This window comes from Rhinoderma darwinii, chromosome 6 (genome assembly GCF_050947455.1).
Source record: "Rhinoderma darwinii isolate aRhiDar2 chromosome 6, aRhiDar2.hap1, whole genome shotgun sequence".
Classification (NCBI taxonomy): Eukaryota; Metazoa; Chordata; class Amphibia; order Anura; family Rhinodermatidae; genus Rhinoderma; species Rhinoderma darwinii.
Genome location: NC_134692.1, coordinates 7404829 through 7419014, shown reverse-complemented (window position 1 = coordinate 7419014; position 14186 = coordinate 7404829). Strand labels below are relative to the sequence as shown.

The 14186-nt window shown below is 42.2% G+C and overlaps 1 long non-coding RNA gene across 1 annotated transcript in view; it reads left to right on the top strand.

The window, feature by feature from the left end:
• LOC142656158 (uncharacterized) overlaps nt 1–6843 on the top strand; it is a 74358-nt gene extending 67515 nt beyond the window's left edge. The window contains exons 2-3 of the long non-coding RNA XR_012849594.1: nt 871–1089; nt 6525–6843. This is a non-coding gene — a long non-coding RNA (uncharacterized LOC142656158). The remainder of the gene's footprint in view (nt 1–870; nt 1090–6524) is intronic.
• Nucleotides 6844–14186: the final 7343 nt, after the last annotated feature.

Genomic DNA, 14186 nt, shown 5'->3' with positions numbered 1-14186 from the left:
CCCCCCTGTAGATAGTGCCACACATATAGCGCCCTCTTGTAGATAGTGCCCCACATATAACCTGCAGATAGTGCCACACATATTGCCCCCTGTAGATAGTGCCACACACATATAGCCCCCCCCTTTAGATAGTGCCCTACATATAGCCTGCAGCTGGTGCCACACATATTCCCCCCTGTAGATAGTGCCCCACATATAGCCCCCCTGTTGATTGTGGCTCACATATAGCCTGCCTGTAGATAATGGCACTCACATTTTTTAAGAGAAAAAACTTTACATACTTACCTGATCCCGTTCCCATGCCGTGCTCTGTTAGGCAATGCAGACCTGCTCTCCTCGGAGCAGGTCTGGCCGGGCTGAACGACGCAAGCAGCGTGATGACGTCATCGCGTCACTTGCATTGTTAAAAGGCACTGATTGTCATTCTGCCCTGCCAATCGGTGCCTTTCAACGACACAAGCGGCACAATGACATCATTGCTTGCGTCATTGAAAGGCGCTGAATGACGGGGCAATCAGCGCTTATGTATGTAATTGTATCTGCATCCTACAGAGGCACATGTAATTGTATCTGCATCCTACAGAGGCACATACAATTATAGTGCAGGACCAGTGGCGGAGAAGCTCATATCGCCTCATGGACGGTGCGGCCCTGCCTGTATTGGTGGCCCTTCTTGTCATCTGTGTAGATTGATTTTTTAATTGCTATTGTTTGTCATTTTTAGTATTGATGAAATAAAAACTTGATGTTTTATATAATATGGACTCAGTTTCTCTTATTGGTGGTATATATAGGGTTGTGCCAATTTCTTATTCCCAAAGACTTTGAAGGACACAGACAAATGATTGTTACTTTCTTATTTTGTCTCAGAGCCAGAGAAAGAGGGAATGAAATGACGTTGCTCCGCAATGCATCTTACAAATAGCTGAACCCAATCAACAAGGCGCATCTTAAAGACGTCTGGAAGTGAGACAGCTGCAGCTGGCAACCCGGGCGCACACTCTTCTGCCTCCATAATGTGTACAGTCATTTTCTGCTATTTCGATTGAGACACAAACAGACGGACAATAAGGTCTCACTTCCCGGAAGGTAATCATCGAAATGGCGCATAACTGATTTTAGAGGAGGTCACAGACTGAGTTGTGTAGTTAAAGGAGCTGAGTTTTCTCAGCAGCACAGAGTAATTTAGGAGATACATGTTCTCATCTTATGGGAGTTCACATACTGAGAGTTACATAGTGGAAGGAGCAGAGTCCCCAGCAGCACAGAGTATTTCAGGAGAGGAGTGTGCTGATCCTTGGGGGGAGTGACTCCTGTGATGATGTTAGTTAGGGCTGGGCTGTATGAGACAGGTGAATAAAGATAAGCAAGAGCCATAGACTACAGACTCCCCAAACAGCACACGGGTATATAATATGTAAGTACACCCCTCAATAGGAGCTGCCCTACGTTCTGTTTATTGAAGGTTGATCTGGAAAAATCACTTTAGTAATCAGCAGCTCTGAGATTATATAAACATCTCATCCTAAAAATTCCCTTTTCCAATCCCTTCTTAAATATTCAATTTCATCACGGCGGGGTTAACGGCCCATCAATTATGAATAAACTCCCAAATGAACCCAAGCACCTTCCATTAAATATTTACCTGCGCCGCGGCCTCCCTCGCTCGGGTGCATGTTATCTACTAAGGAGGCCGCACAGCCATTGTGTTCATTAATTTTTAGGAATAATTGTGCCGGGCTTAATAATTAATAGCCGCTGTTCAGACCTGTGCATATTATATGTGACTTCCTTGTTAGAGTCAGACCTGCACACACAGACGCCGGGTCTATAGAATCAAATCCACTGCCAATCTACTATCCCCGGAGAATACACTCAGCTATTTACATGATCACATGATCTAAAGACTAATTCATTGTACAATGGGACAAAATGCACACAATGTATAGAAATGTAATCTATCTATCTATCTATCTATCTATCTATCTATTTATCCATCTATCTATCTATCTCATATCTATCTCATATCTATCTATCTATCTATCTATCTATCTATCTATCTATCTATCTATCTATCTATCTATCTATCTATCTATCTATCTATCTATCTATCTATCTATCTATCTATCTATCTATCTATCTATCTATCTCATATCTATCTATCTATCTCATATCTATCTATCTCATATCTATCTATCTCATATCTATCTATCTATCTATCTATCTATCTATCTATCTATCTATCTATCTATCTATCTATCTATCTATCTATCTATCTATCTATCTATCTATCTATCTATCTATCTATCTATCTATCTATCTATCTATCTATCTATCTATCTCATATCTATCTCATATCTATCTCATATCTATCTATCTATCTCATATCTATCTCATATCTATCTATCTATCTATCTATCTATCTATCTATCTATCTATCTATCTATCTATCTATCTATCTATCTATCTATCTATCTATCTATCTATCTATCTCTCTCTCTCTCTCTCTCTCTCTCTCTCTCTATCTATCTATCTCATATCTATCTATCTATCTATCTATCTATCTATCTATCTATCTATCTATCTATCTATCTATCTATCTATCTATCTATCTATCTATCTATCTATCTATCTATCTATCTATCTATCTATCTATCTAATCGATCGCTCTGAGGACCGTGGCAGGTGGAGCGTTTGACTGGGGCGGTACAACCTGATCTGTGTTCTCCCCATAGATTTTGTTTGAATCTATTCACTAATCAATGACCATAATCAACAGCAAGAGGGTCCAAGAAATGGCAGGTACAAGAAACGAAGGGTTTAAAAAATAGAAAGGTTGACAGATGGACTCAATACGGCCATAAATAACATAATATGAGAACATGGCGGTCTATTGAGATATTGTTTTACATCAGAGGCGGACGCAGACCGCAGAGGGCACCTGTGCATAGAATGTGCCTGCCCCCCCCCCCATAACCGTACCACGCCCGCGCGCTTATAAAACTATACAAATCTATATTGCACATTTTATTGCTAGTTTAGAACACAAGTAACAAACATAAATAATGTGAATAATTTCCATATTTAACAACTGAGTAGAACACAAAGCGCTCGTGTAACTTATAACGACTTTCTCCTGCTCATTGTCACTTATCCAGCAGGACTAACGTGCGATACGTCACCTATAGGAATGAATAGTCCTGAACCGCGGAAGTGATGACAGAAAAGTTACATTTTTTTATTTTGTAAATAAATAGTTGAAATTCTAATAACCAATACAGTAGTATAAGAAAACGTACTTTATAGAGCAAAATACTATAACCAAAGTAGTCAACTAATAATAAAATCAGTGTATTTGTGGTGGTGCTGTGGGGGTGGCACCCCATACAGTGCTTGACGAGGCCACCATAGTGAGTGAAAACTTTAAAGGGGTTTATCCATCTTCTTGGACATTTATGGCTTAACTCCAGGATCCACAGGATATGTCACAAACGTCCCATAGATGGGGGTCCCACTTCTGGGACCTGCGCCTATCTCTAGAACGGGGCACCCTAAACCCTGTTCTGCCTTTCTCGGCTCCTGCTGCTTTCCGGCCACTTTCTGATTAGATCATCGGGAGTTACGAAAACAGAAAGCTGCGCTGTTTCCGTAACTCCCGTAGATCAGCGAGTTTTGCTGTTTTCATAACTCCCGAACATCTAATCAGGAAGTGGCTGGAAAGCAGCGGGAGTCGTGAAAGGTAGAACAGGGTTTAGGGGGCCCCGTTCTAGGCACAGGTCCCATCTATAGGACGTTTATGGCATATCCTGTGGATCCTGTGGCTATGCCATAAATGTTAAAGGGTAAACCGATTTAATTGTCCTCTGAGCTCCACTCCAAACATTTTCTACAGACGGCAGCACCACAACCTCCTCATTCTTTTTATTTTCAGTCAGTCGCCTTCACGACGCGTAGCGCACAGTAAAAGAACCGGCAGGCTCAAGAACAACCCTAACACTGATTGGCTGAGAGGCTCAGCCCACCAGTATCAGGCTTAATTTCAGTAACGCCGTTATCCCGGATCAATAACTGGTCTGAAGATGGCGATGCTGCTTGCCAGGTGCGGTGCGCTCTAGCTGGCGGTCTTGGTCACCTAGTGAGCGTCACTGTTAGAGGTCGCACTGAATCTGACAGCAACGCTGGTTACTAGATGACGAAGACCACCAGATAGAGTGCGTCTCGCCTGGCCCCTCCCCTCCGAATACAGTTTATAAGTAATAGATCGGCGTGGCAGACGGAGGGGGCCCCCTCCCACCCCGTGCACTTTCAGCAACTCTCAGATCGGGCTCCATTCCTTTACATATGTTATTGATGGCATCAAAAAAGAAGACACAGAGGTATTGGGGTATTGTTGCAGGGTGGTCAACAGTAATGTGTTTTGTATGAGATTTTACACTCACCTTTTATAGTTGTGCTAGATGGTCGGCACAACTCGATTATTAAACCAATTGGGACTCAGTTCTCCGTGTGTAAGCAGTTTGCTAGCCCTCTGGGTGAACACCGGCGGATGAGAGATCAGCGGTAGTCGATGTGGATGCAGTCCAAATTGTGAAGAAGAAAAAATGTATCACTCCTGATGGAAGGCGCTCCGGCACTTGTAGAGTAAATTCAATTGAAGATATCAAATTGGAGTAAAAAAAATAATTAACTTATGTCATAAAATCAGCATAAAAGCTAGGCGTTTCGACCCTGAACCAGGGCCTTCCTCAGGCTTCTTCCACTTTTTTCAAGCCTGAGGAAGACCCTGGTTGTGGGTCCAAACGCATAGCTTTTATTCTGATGTTAAGACATGTATTGTCTTATCGTGTATGTCTTTTAAAAAATTATTATTTTTTTACTCCAATTTGATATCTTGTCCCGACTTGGACTTCAGTTGAATTTATTCCACAAGTGCCGGAGCGCCTTCCATCCGGAGTGATACATTTTTCAAAATTTTGATATGTGAATTAAGGGGCCCGTTCTGTGAATTGACGAATGTGCACAGGGAAGGAAGGGGGCCCCTATGTCTGCCGCACGGCCGGGCCGATCTATAAGCACAGAGTTTAGGGCAGCTGACCCCCTCCGGGCATGTAGTTTATAACAGCAAATTGTGCCGTGCTCTATCTGATGTCTTACTGAGCCACTGTATCTAATCCTATCATGTGTGATACTGTCTGCTGAGCTGTGTATCTAATCCTATCATGTGTGATATCATGTGTGATACTGTCTGCTGAGCTGCTGTATCTAGTCCTATAATGTGTGATACTATCTGCTGAGCCACTGTATCTAATTCTATCATGTGTGATACTATCTGCTGAGCTCTTATATCTCTAACCCTATTATGTGTGATACGATCTGCTGAGAGGCTGTATCTTAGGCTGTCGTGCGTAAAACTGCTGTATCTAATCCTATTATGTGTGATACTGTCTGCTGAGCTGCTGTATCTAGTCCTATAATGTGTGATACTATCTGCTGAGCCGCTGTATCTAATCCTATCATGTGTGATACTATCTGCTGAGCCGCTGTATCTAGTCCTATAATGTGTGATACTATCTGCTGAGCCGCTGTATCTAATCCTATCATGTGTGATACTGTCTGCTGAGCCGCTGTATCTAGTCCTATAATGTGTGATACTATCTGCTGAGCCGCTGTATCTAATCCTATCATGTGTGATACTATCTGCTGAGCCGCTGTATCTAGTCCTATAATGTGTGATACTATCTGCTGAGCCGCTGTATCTAATCCTATCATGTGTGATACTGTCTGCTGAGCCGCTGTATCTAGTCCTATAATGTGTGATACTATCTGCTGAGCCGCTGTATCTAATCCTATCATGTGTGATACTATCTGCTGAGCTCTTATATCTCTAACCCTATTATGTGTGATATGATCTGCTGAGAGGCTGTATCTTAGGCTGTCGTGTGTGACACTGCTGTATCTAATCCTATTATGTGTGATACTGTCTGCTGAGCTGCTGTATCTAATCCTATCATATGTGATACTGTCCGGTGAGTTTGTGAATGGTGGATCTTGTGGATCATTAAACTGATCCCTCATCCCAGATTTCCTCGTTCTACAGGTTATAACAAAAAGTTCTCATCCTGGTATAATAATTAGAGGCTGGCAGATAAATGGCGTTCAGTGAGTGCGCAGGAGATGGCGGCCTGTGGGTGTCCGCAGATGAGTTATTCTTCTAGTCCTTCAATGATGTCTCTATGATCAATGGCTGAAGTTTTAATTACAGGACTCTGGCGCAAACCGCGTGTCACCAGGGGAGAAAAAAAAACACTTTTTAACCCCTTGTGGGACCCATTTGCAATGCAGACGCTCAGGGCTCGTGTGACGAGCGGCTCCTGCATCAATCACAGGGTTAATGACACAATTTCATGCACACCTGGGTTTTCCGCTCGCTTTTGCAGAAGATCAGAGGTTAATATTTTATTTTCACAGCTTGAAGTGGAGTCTTGACATCACAATTAATCTGCGTTCCTTGGTTTTTTCGGCAGTTATGACCTTGCTAGTGGACGAGGTGAAATCTCTGGGGTTTTGGGACGCCTTCAGATATTTTCAATTTGCGTTGACTGGGTAATTCTATAAAACCCACTTCTGAAATCTTTCATTTTCATTAAAGACGGACAAGCGCAATCAATCCTCGGCGGACATCACTGATCGGAAGCCGTGTCCTTCTCAGACCCCACAACGCTGAACTTACTTCTTTTAACACAACTTCTTATGCTGTTCCCAAATATACATATATGTGCCGGACTATCAAATGTTCCGGATTATCAACCGATCAACGTTTTCTAATAAGGGTTTATTTATACGTTGAGGTCAAATTGCACGTTTTTTTGAAATGTAGCTCAATGGAGCCATGAGATTTGTAGTACAAATATAATTTTAGAATACAAAACGCCTCAATCTTTTTTTCGTTCTTTGCAGAGCGAGTGATCCATATTATTGCACTACACCTTCCTACCACTAGGTGGTGCTTGGACGCATTGCTCTCCTGGTTTTTCATTTGCCTATTGCCCTTGTGTTTCATTAAGAAATTCCACATGTCCATCTATTATCTGTGGTTTTTCTTGCTGCTTCTGTCACTTTATATCACACTGAGGACCTTTGCATAGCCACAGTGTGATTCAGGCTTCGGTGACGCGCTCTTTCTACTTGATAGGTTAAGCTTGAGTCACTCATACAGACACCAGAACTTCTTGTATGATGTCATTACATGGATTGTATCACACAGACTCTCTACGGGGGGCATCAGTTACTGCTGATCATAACACAGGCTCTTGTCACATAATAAGAAGATCACAGCTCAGCCTCCCTGGCTCTATACTTATAATATCTTATCTTATATAGGAGAATACAGAGGGAAGGATAATGTCACTGTCCTCCCTAGCAGGCAGAGATGATACTGTCTCCAGCTGCTCATATGATGATGTGCTTAGGCATCATGGGATTGATAGCAAAGCACAGAGGAAGATGAAGCGAAGTAAAATGTTGATTAGAGCCTGGACTGCAGGAAAGAGAGTACAATATACTCAAAAGAAGTGCAGAACTGGACAGACAATCATGTGGCAGGGTTGCAATGTGGGAAGGTTGTGTTTCCACTTGAGGTCTACTTGAACAGCACTCCATATGGCCAGATATGGTATTGCAAGTAAAACAATTCATGGCATTAAAGTGAAACATTAACAATACTAAAGAGTTTTCACAAATTATAAAATTGACAAGAATGCCATATATATATATATATATATATATATATATATATATATATATACATATATATAATGTAAATTGAGACATAGGGTGATACAAGATCCTGTATAGACTGGGATTACATTCTGAATTTGAGAACAGTGATAGTCCATTGGTGCAATACATTGTGCACACAGTCTCCGCACCTGGATGATAGGGATTATCTCTCTGTGATCGGCTACAGCTAATGATCTGTTCTCCCAGATGTTGCACAAGGGAAACAAAATATTTTTTGTGTTTCCTCAGCTCTGATGTTGTGAGAAGAACAGATGTTAGTCCAGCTGCTCTCATTTCAGCTGTCTCTGGAGTTCCAGGAACAATGTCTTAAAGCGATTAATTGATAGTAAATAATATTCTAATGAAATTATATTTAGTGTACAAGGATGTCTAGAAAATGAGCTGTTCCTCTAAGAAGCACCCAGAAAATACATTGCCCTGGGCAAGCCAGCGAGACCTGATGAGGTGACAAGCACAGAAATGAATGGACTCTTCTCTAAATTGGACCCTGTCCCCAGAACCTGCAGTGGCAGCATGGGCAAGCAGTGCACCTGCCCGTATCCTCCACCATTCTGACGCCGCCATGACCTAAACTTAATGGCACCAGCTCTTTTAGAAAGTTATAGTGTTATTATTTGAGCACTACATAGTAATGTTATTATGGCACTGTGATGTGTTTGGTACTATTATACTGATTTTATTCTGCATCACTCAGAGGAGACCCAATCAGATGGCACAATTTCACCTATGGTATCCCTTTCCCCCGGTCTTTGGTTAGGATTGAGGCACTCAGCTGGCCCCAGGACGTAGGTGCCTCTAGCTGGTCCGGTGGTTGATTTTCTAGATAATGGCTAATGGGGTGGAATGGGGACAAATGTAAAATCATAACATAATGTAAGTCACTATAAACGAATCAGGACGGATGTACAGAAGATGAGAACCACAGCGAGGGCCAGCATAAGTGGTCCACGGAAATCAGACAGATTTCATGCAGTGCGAGAGGTGAAGCGTAGATCATATTTGGATAAGCCGGGTCGATACCAGTCTTGTAGCAGTGCCAGGTATGCAGCACAGAATGGTATTCAAAATAATCATCAGAAAAAAAACAAGGTTCAGTAACGGAGATTTAGCAGCGCTGAGTTTGCGGTACAGCGGGGGCGAAACAGAAGGGGTGTCAAAATGGGAATCGAATACAAATAGTAATATACTGGAACAAAGAAAAAGTTTATCTAGATAATTACCCTAATAACTGGCACTGAAGCCATTGTGTTGTTGTTTTAAATAGGCGCCTAAGTCTCATTGCAGCGGCAGCTGGGGGGGGGCGGAGAGACGGCGCTGGATCAATCATGTGGAGGCAAATATGTAAAAACTATTATGTGCACACTATATGGCAGTTTTATATGGACACCGTTTGGTAATGTATAGGGGTATTATTATGCACCAGGAGAGCAAATAGAGGAGAGGGGTCCTCATAGCAAACTTACAATGGGGCCCCTTATATCATCTGTCCACTTATACCACCACATGTCCCACATTTAGGGTCCGACACTTGTTCCCCCCGCTACCCATCTTTTGTAGGAGGGATAAGTACAGATACTATATAGGATATTTTTCAAGGCATCGTAAATTTTTACTGTGAGAGCTACAAACCTTATGGAAATCGTAAGTATTAGGAACAGGAAAAAAAACAATGTGGATAAATAAAAATGCAAAGGAGGCGATTAAATAAAGCATTTAAAGGGGACCTGTCATCTCTCCTGACGTGTCTGTTTTAGTAAATATTTGTATTCCCCATGAAATAACAATTCTAGAATATATTTTCATACAACTCTGCGTGGTGCCGTTCCTCTGTTATAACTCCTAGAAAAGTGTGAACAAATTGACAACTGGGCGTTACCATTTCCCATGTTAAAGGGGCGTGTCCCTACACTCTAACTCTGTCAGCTCTGATTGGACAGTGTCAGTCTGTGGTGGGACACACCCCCAACTGGTAACACCCAGCTGTCAATTTGTCTTTAACTTTTTAGGAGAATAACGGAGGAACGGCACAACGTAGAGTTCTAGAAAAAGATGTCTCAGAATTGTTGTTTCATGGGGATTACAAATATTTATTAAAATAGACATGTCAGGAGAAGTGACAGAGGTGACGGATCCACTTTAAACTTTAAAGAGACGAAGCGCTAATGAGCTATAGGTAAAAACCATAAATGAGGTAAAAAAGAGAGAATCATTGCCAAAGGGAGTAAAACTGACCCTACAATAACTGGCCCTATAATAACTGACCCTACAATAACTGACCCTACAATAACTGGCCGTACAATAACTGACCCTACAATAACTGACCCTACAATAACTGGCCCTACAATAACTGACCCTACAATAACTGACCCTACAATAACTGACCCTACAATGTTCTTCAATTACATAAATAATAAAAAAGGTTAAAACTGAAAGTGTTGGCCCTGAAATTGTGGAAGGTGATGAGCAAATAGCTCAACATTTTTTTGGGCCATTGTGTTCAGAGGAGAATGAAATGTCCGGTGAAATGAAGAGGAATAAAATAAATTAAATGTCACCCTAACCCATATTGAAATGCAGCGCCCCCTTAAAAAGATTAAAACAGACAAATCACTGGGTTCACATGGCATTCACCCCCGAGTTCTAAGGGAACTAAGTCCATTAATAGGAAGATCATTATTTCTGATATTTAGATTCTATAATGACAGGGTCTGTACCACATGACTGGACACAGAGCAAATTCAAAAAGGGGTCAAAAAGTGAGTCCAGAAACTGTAGGGCTGTAAGTTTAATTTCTATTTTGGGTTCAATAATAAGAAATTCAACGAGAATAAAGATATAACTCCAGATTAGCGTGGGTTTATGAGGGATCGGTCCGGTCACACTGATCAGCTTCTATGAGGAGATAAGTTCTAGACTGGACCGGGGGGAGTCATGGGATGTCATGTAGCGTGAATTCCAAGGTATTTGATGATGTGCCACATAAAAGATCAGTTTATAAAAAGAGAATGCTGGGACTGGGGGATAATGTGTGCAACTGGGTAACTAACCGCTTAGTGATAGAAAACAGGGTGGCTATTAATGGTAGATACTTAGATTGGGTCACCGTTACTGGTGGGGGGCGGCAGTATTGGGCCCTATGCTGTTTAATATATTTATTAATAACTAGAGATGAGCAAATTTCACTAACTTGATTTTGGATCCGATTCGATCAGACTGGTCGTCAGGTTTGATTCAGTCTGAATAAATTTGTTATAAATCGAAAATGCCCCGATTGATGATCGTTTAGAAAAAATACGGCTGAAAGACGGCTGAGGGGCGACCTAATCACTATGTATAAATATATCACAGGTCAGTACAGAGACGTCTTATCATCTATTCATATCCAGGACAGGAACTATAACAAGGGGGCGACTACTACATCTAGAGGAAAGAAGGATTCTACACAAATATAGGAGCTTCTCTACTGTAAGAGCAGTCACACTATGGGACCTCTACTGTAAGAGCAGTCACACTATGGACCCTCTACTGTAAGAGCGGTCACACTATGGAACCTCTACTGTAAGATCAGTCACACTATGGAACCTCTACTGTAAGAGCAGTCACACTATGGAACCTCTACTGTAAGAGCGGTCACACTATGGAACCTCTACTGTAAGATCAGTCACACTATGGACCCTCTACTGTAAGAGCAGTCACACTATGGAACCTCTACTGTAAGAGCAGTCACACTATGGAACCTCTACTGTAAGAGCAGTCACACTATGGAACCTCTACTGTAAGAGCAGTCACACTATGGAACCTCTACTGTAAGAGCAGTCACACTATGTAACCTCTACTGTAAGAGCAGTCACACTATGGAACCTCTACTGTAAGATCAGTCACACAATGGAACCTCTACTGTAAGAGCAGTCACACTATGGAACCTCTACTGTTAAAGAAGTAACACTATGGAACCTCTACTGTAAGAGCAGTCACACTATGGAACCTCTACTGTAAGAGCAGTCACACTATGGAACCCTCTACTGTAAGAGCAGTCACACAATGGAACCTCTACTGTAAGAGCAGTCACACTATGGAACTCTCTACTGTAAGAGCAGTCACACTATGGAACCTCTACTGTAAGAGCAGTCACACTATGGAGCCTCTACTGTAAGAGCAGTCACACTATGGACCCTCTACTGTAAGAGCAGTCACACTATGGAGCCTCTACTGTAAGAGCACTCACACTATGGACCCTCTATTATAAGAGCAGTCACACTATGGAACCCTCTACTGTAAGAGCAGTCACACTATGTAACCTCTACTGTAAGAGCACTCACACTATGGACCCTCTATTATAAGAGCAGTCACACTATGGAACCTCTACTGTAAGAGGAGTCACACTATGGAACCTCTACTGTAAGAACAGTCACACTATGGAACCTCTACTGTAAGAGCAGTCACACTATGTAACCTCTACTGTAAGAGCAGTCACACTATGGACCCTCTACTGTAAGATCAGTCACACTATGGAACCTCTACTGTAAGAGCAGTCACACTATGGACCCTCTATTATAAGAGCAGTCACACTATGGAACCTCTACTGTAAGAGCAGTCACACTATGGAACCTCTACTGTAAGAGCACTCACACTATGGACCCTCTACTGTAAGAGCACTCACACTATGGACCCTCTATTATAAGAGCAGTCACACTATGGAACCTCTACTGTAAGAGGAGTCACACTATGGAACCTCTACTGTAAGAACAGTCACACTATGGAACCTCTACTGTAAGATCAGTCACACTATGGAACCTCTACTGTAAGAGCAGTCACACTATGTAACCTCTACTGTAAGAGCAGTCACACTATGGACCCTCTACTGTAAGAGCAGTCACACTATGTAACCTCTACTGTAAGAGCAGTCACACTATGGACCCTCTACTGTAAGAGCAGTCACACTATGGAACCTGTACTGTAAGAGCAGTCACACTATGGAACCTCTACTGTAAGAGCAGTCACACTATGGATCCTCTACTGTAAGAGCAGTCACACTATGGATCCTCTACTGTAAGAGCAGTCACACTATGGAGCCTCTACTGTAAGAGCAGTCCCACTATGGAACTCTCTACTGTAAGAGCAGTCACACTATGGACCCTCTATTATAAGAGCAGTCACACTAGGGAACCTCTACTGTAAGAGCAGTCACACTATGGATCCTCTACTGTAAGAGCAGTCACACTATGGATCCTCTACTGTAAGAGCAGTCACACTATGGAGCCTCTACTGTAAGAGCAGTCACACTATGGAGCCTCTACTGTAAGAGCAGTCACACTATGGAACCTCTACTATAAGAGCAGTCACACTATGGAGCCTCTACTGTAAGATCAGTCACACTATGGATCCTCTACTGTAAGAGCAGTCACACTATGGAACCTCCACTGTAAGAGCAGTCACACTATGGAACCTCTACTGTAAGAGCAGTCACACTATGGAACCTCTACTGTAAGAGCGGTCACACTATGGAACCTCTATTATAAGAGCAGTCACACTATGGAACCTCTACTGTAAGAGCAGTCACACTATAGAACCTCTACTGTAAGAGCAGTCACACTATGGAACCTCTATTATAAGAGCAGTCACACTATGGAACCTCTACTGTAAGAGCAGTCACACTATAGAACCTCTACTGTAAGAGCAGCCACACTTTGAATTCTCTGCAAGAGTTGTTATGGGGAAATCACTGAAAGAGTTTAGGAGAGGTCCGGTTGTCTTACTTTAGTATAATAATTAGACAAGTTATAGTTACTAGATTACTGGAGATCGGTCGTTGATCCAGGGATTTATTCTGATTGTTATATTGGAGTTTTGAAGTAATTGCCCCTAAGATGAGATAAATTGGCTTTTGCCTCTTGGGGGTTTTGTCTTCCTCTGAATTAACATTGCAGAATAATAGTCTGAACTGGATGGACTTATGTCTTTTTTCGACCTTACAGTCTATGATACTCTGATATATACTGACTGGTTCTTGGGCTGAGCGTATTTAAGGACAGTGAGTATTTGCCAGCTATATCATTGAGGGTTGGGAGTTCTAGTGTACATTTAGCACTTTCCCTTTAAATCCCCCGTTCCCTGTTCTGTCTGATCTGACATCGCTGCCATGTTCAGAATCTATTTTGCTCAGGCAGGAATTTGGGATTAGTACAATCTTATCGCCATTATGGGAGTCTGCTACGTGAATTGTCAGGGCAAGATTAACTTAAGCCTAAAATTTTAATAAGACCTGCGCTTCCACGGGGCCGCTCCACATTAATTTCTTTGTGTCTCGCTATCTCCCTCTGATGTCCCCGCTTGTCAGCCATTCACTTTGAACTCCTGAGCAGACATCAAATCTTTTATGCCCGGTA